Below are 5,376 nucleotides of genomic sequence, written 5' to 3' on the forward strand. Positions count from 1 at the left end.
TCGGTTACACGAATTTCTAGATTTCTCGAGGCAAACATTTCCTCCCTTGAAGCAAAAAATACTCTGTGACACGAATTTTGCGCAACATTAATTGTGCAATACGGCATTTGCGGTTTGTGAGGAAGAGTTAACAAGTAGATAAAGGGTTACAATGATGCTGGGAGCTAATGTGACGGGAACCGAAAAAAATGAAACTTCTAGTGATCGGAAAATCGGTGAAACCTCGCGTTTTCTCGGGTGTGAATTCACTACTGGTCACGTACGAATGAAACGCCCGAAGTCGCGGTCGGCAAGCTTCATTTACTAATCTCGGCTGCGTGGTATTTACGACAAGTTCCAAAGTGAAGGGAGGAAAGGTTAACCGTAACGAACAGAAGAGACTAACGTTTTTTTTCCAAAGGTGTTAACAGACGTACGTTTCTTGTTTCACTACTGTGTGTACTGTATCCTATCTTCTAACACGTTACTATAATAAGGGTTAAAATTAAAGTGATGCCGCAAAATAGAGTTTGTTTGTATATTTTTGAGTACTGTTAAAAGTAATGTAGGGGCCTATTCAGGCCCGTAGATAACATATTATTCGATTATGTGCTATACATGCTCAAAAACGATATTCTGTATGTTTCGAAATTTTGATAAATCGAAATAAAATTTAGCTCCCGAGGTGATTCGAGATATGGAGGTTCCACTGCAATTGAATGGTATGTGCGTATTTGTCAGTGTACATACCTAATCTCTAATTTTTTTAAAATAGAACGTACTGTATGTATGCCTAAGTGAATTTAATGGAAATATGGTTCCATGGCCTACAGTTGTATGTAAATTAGCACAGTACTTTGTCATGTCTGAACTTAAATGTGTACAAAATAATATATGCACAGTAGGATAAGTTACTTTTAATTTATATAGAGAGTTGCAACGCTTTATGCCTTATCTAAAAATTTCAGACAGTAGCACATGCAGGTGTATGTGGTTTGTAGGCCTAAAATGGATATCAGTTTTCATGCCTTACTTCGTGACTAATACAATGTTATAATCCTAGATTAAACATTTTCTACTTGAAAACCTGTTCTATAATGCCTTTAAAACGTAAAAACAATAATCTTTGGTATACAAGTGAAATTTCGATAGCTCTGGTTCATGGCAGGTGTAGCAGGTGACAGGAATGGACGAGAGCTGTAAGTAGTTACAACCGCGAGCCGCTGGGTAGTGTTAGTGACGCTGTCTCGTCGGAAATATGCATTTTCAAGAGTGTTTTCACTATTATCTTTGCAACCTTTTAGGTATGAACATACTGCTATCTGTTTTAAGCCCACAACAATTTATTTGTAAAAGTCAAGCTGAAATAAAATACGTTACATGCATACACAAACAATGAATAGGCCTATGCAGAATATACAAATGCCCCTGTGTTTATTCACTTGTCAAATTATTTTGGAACTTCATAAAATCAGCGTGGGCAGGCTTCCAGGTTACCCATTTAGAGCAACCATCTTTTTCGGAACTGGAGCATTCTTCAACTTCAGATTCATTGAATATTTTTGACCCTGATACTCGCTTCCCGTACCAAGTCCCGAAAGACAATCATCTCATCTCGATTTTAAATGAAATGAAATGTCGTATGGCTTTCAGTGCCGGGATATCCGAGGAAGGGTTCGGCTCGCCAGGTGCAGGTCTTTCTATTTGACTCCCGTAGGCGACCTGCAGTCGTGATGAGGATGAAATGATGGTGAAGACAACGCATACACCCAGCCCCCGTGCCATTGGAATTGACCAATGAAGGTTAAAATCCCCGATCCGGCCGGGAATCGAACCCGGGGCCCTCTGAACCGAAGGCCAGTACGCTGACCGTTCAGCCAACGAGTCGGACTCGATTTTAAATCATTCACAATCACGCTAATATCAGTTCTGCTCAGCCTACTTGATTTGCTTGAGGTCACTTTGCCCCTTCCAACTGTAAACACAGTCCTCGATATACGTTGCGCGGATTGCCTGCCCAGAGAGGGGTGGATCACGTGGCTCTCGACTTGCAACCTACTGTCGGCAGTCCTAAAAATAGTTTTCTTTTGTTTTCCATTTTCACATCAGGCAAACACTGGGGCTGTAACTTAAGTGGGGCCACCGTCACTTCCTTCCCGCTCCTACCCCTTTCCTGTCCGATCTTCACTATAAGAGGTATTTCTGTCGGTGCGACGTAAAGCAAATTGAAAAAAATATTCAGAAATCCATGGATTCTCTAAAGTCTAAGTATTTCCCGAGAATCGCAAACTACAGTACTTAAAATCTTCCGTCAAAACACGTTCGTCCCAGGTAGGGACCCCATCATCACAGGAGCGCAGGTCACAAATGAGCGTCAAATCAGAAAACTCTCTCGGATGCCACACATCAGTTATGTTATAGTTGTAACATATGTTCATTTGTTTAGGTGAAACGTGTTCATTTGGTGGACTTTGAAAAATTGACTGTGGAAAAAGAACAACTTGTGCAAAATCGTAAAAGTTCTTATTTTATTTTTCTATATGTGAAGATATTTAGGGTAGTTTGATTACTCTGCTACTTCTCCAAATTCATTTGCTTATTGTGAACATTTTTATTATGTAGAGAACTGTACTATTAGCATCTGAATTTAAGGTAATAGGCCTAACTGTTGTGGCAGGGTGTAGTCACACGTGTGTGTGCTGGTAAGATGATTATAGCGATTTCCTGTTGCAACAGAAAGGAAATTTCTGGAAGCCTTGTAAGGTTTTTGGTCATCCGTTTTCTCTGGACCCTCACTGAACAAAATAAAACCCCTTCCTATTGGCGATTGTAAGAAATGCGGGTGCGCTAACTGGTTATTTCTCGATTTCACCACTTCAGACTCCTGGCCACTTGGCCAGAGCCAAGCTTATTCCGTCTGTCTTTCTTGTTGGACCGGCGAAGAAAGAAGTGGTCTCCTCCATCTGATGGGTCTCCCCGCCCTCCGAGGTAAGCACTATGTAGTTCATGTTTTGTGTTTTTAACTTTCAAATGTAGTTTTTTAATTTAAATTTTCTTTACCCTCCGGATTTTGCCCGGGATTTCCTCCATTCGCCAATTTTAATTTCACATGACTTAGTCTTCGCGACTAGTCATAATAATTTTGTTTTAGAGGCATTTCCCTTTTCCTTTTGGCTTTTTAAATTGTGTACTTATTATGTGAAATTCCATTCCCTTTTCTTTTGTTTTAATTGTGTAAAATATGTAAATTTTAATTTTCCCTTAGGTTTGCCTCTAGTAGTGGTGTTTCGTCTTAGCATACTCCCGTTCAGGATAAGCCCCTTATTCTGAAGTGTTTTTAGAAAAGGTTGCTTCCTGAGCGGGCTCTGGGTTAAGACTTTAATTAACTCTCTTTCTTTCCTTCTTTATGTCTTAACATGTGGTTGTAATACTGTATTCCTTCTTTTAAACGTATTTAGTTAAGTTATTTCTGTATAATATTTAAAACTCACCGCCTTGAATGTTGTTATCTTGGTATGATGCCTTTCTGTAAATTTGCTGTGTTAACCTTAACATGCGTTATTGATGGCCCCGTTTGTAGTTATTTTCCAGATGTTATCATTTTAGTAAATGTAATATTGAATGGGAGTCGCCGTTAATTTCGTTTTCCCGGCAATGCAATACCTTCTCACGGCCCGGGTAGGGTCCCAACCGCTTCCCATCTCCGTTCCTTTAGTTGTCATATTGACTAACCTGGTAGTTATATTCTGATGTGATGTATTCCAGTACTCATCGTGCCTGAGTGTTCGATTTTGTTTGATCTGGTCTGATAGAAATTCGGAAATTTCCTTTATGACGTTTATTATTATTATTATTATTATTATTATTATTATTATTATTATTATTAATTATTATTATTATTATTATTAATTATTATTATTATTATTATTATTCATCTGTTTACCCTCCAGGTTCGGTTTTTCCCTCGGACTTAGCGAGGGATCCCACCTCTACCGCCTCAAGGGCAGTGTCCTGGAGCTTCAGACTCTTGGTCGGGGATACAACTGGGGAGTATGACCAGTACCTCGCCCAGGCGGCCTCACCTGCTATGCTGAACAGGGGCCTTGTGGAGGGATTGGAAGATTGGAAGGGATAGGCAAGGAAGAGGGAAGGAAGCGGCCGTGGCCTTAAGTTAGGTACCATCCCGGCATTCGCATGGAGGAGAAGTGGGAAACCACGGAAAACCACTTCCAGGATGGCTGAGGTGGGAATCGAACCCACCTCTACACAGTTGACCTACCGAGGCTGAGTGGACCCCGTTCCAGCCCTCGTACCACTTTTCAAATTTCGTGGCAGAGCCGGGAATCGAACCCGGGCCTCCGGGGGTGGCAGCTAATCACACTAACCACTACACCACAGAGGCGGACTGTTTATTTTTATTATTTTATTATTATTATTTCTTAACTTTTGTGTACGCCCTCACCAGAAGGTGTTACATAAAAAAAACCAAACCCCATGGCACTACAGCTCCTGAAGGGCCTTGGCCTACCAAGCGACCGCTGCTCAGCCCGAAGGCCTGCAGATTACGAGGTGTCGTGTGGTCAGCACGACGAATCCTCTCGGCCGTTATTCTTGGCTTTCTAGACCGGGGCCGCTATCTCACCGTCAGATAGCTCCTCAATTCTAATCACGTAGGCTGAGTGGACCTCGAACCAGCCCTCAGGTCCAGGTAAAAATCCCTGACCTGGCCGGGAATCGAACCCGGGGCCTCCGGGTAAGAGGCAGGCACGCTACCCCTACACCGCGGGGCCGGCGAAGGTGTTACATACCTGCTACATAATGAAAAACGTATTACGAGTGGAATGTTATCTTGTTTTAAGGCCAGGTTGTCCAGGGCCAGGTTGTCCAGTTATTCCTCATTTCACGAGAGTTGCAACCCAAGCAACTAACACAGATATCAAACACAGGTTTAAAATCTTGGCAGCGATGGGATTCGAACCCACGCCTCCGAAGAGACTGGTGCCTTAAACCAGCGCCTTAGACCGCTCGGCCACGCTACCACACCGTTTTGCAGCCGGTATGTAACACCTTCTGATGAGGGCGTACACAAAATTTAAGACACAATGGTAATAGTAAATGTTATAAAGGAAACTAATGACTTTCAGACCAGACCAAAAAAAATCGAACACTCACGCATGATAAGTACTGCAAAAAGTCAGAATATAACTACCAGATTAGCCAACTAAAGGAACGGAGATGGGAAGCGGTTGGGTCCAGAGCCATCTACAGTTAAAGCCGGAAGGTGCGCTTGACAACGCGGTGTTTATCTGTCAAGCGGAGGCCGAGATAAAAGGGGGCGTATCAAATTTTGAACAACTTCACCCATATTCACTACATTTAGACCAACACCATGTTTGT

General features: G+C 42.1%; 1 non-coding gene across 1 annotated transcript; it reads right to left on the reverse strand.

The window, feature by feature from the left end:
* Nucleotides 1–4,936: 4,936 nt before the first annotated feature.
* Nucleotides 4,937–5,018, reverse strand: TRNAL-AAG (transfer RNA leucine (anticodon AAG)). Its single transcript has one exon. It is a non-coding gene; the product is annotated as a tRNA-Leu (tRNA).
* Between the last annotated feature and the right edge of the window lie 358 nt (nt 5,019–5,376).

The sequence above is a fragment of the Anabrus simplex genome, chromosome 5 (assembly GCF_040414725.1).
Source record: "Anabrus simplex isolate iqAnaSimp1 chromosome 5, ASM4041472v1, whole genome shotgun sequence".
Taxonomy (NCBI): domain Eukaryota; kingdom Metazoa; phylum Arthropoda; class Insecta; order Orthoptera; family Tettigoniidae; genus Anabrus; species Anabrus simplex.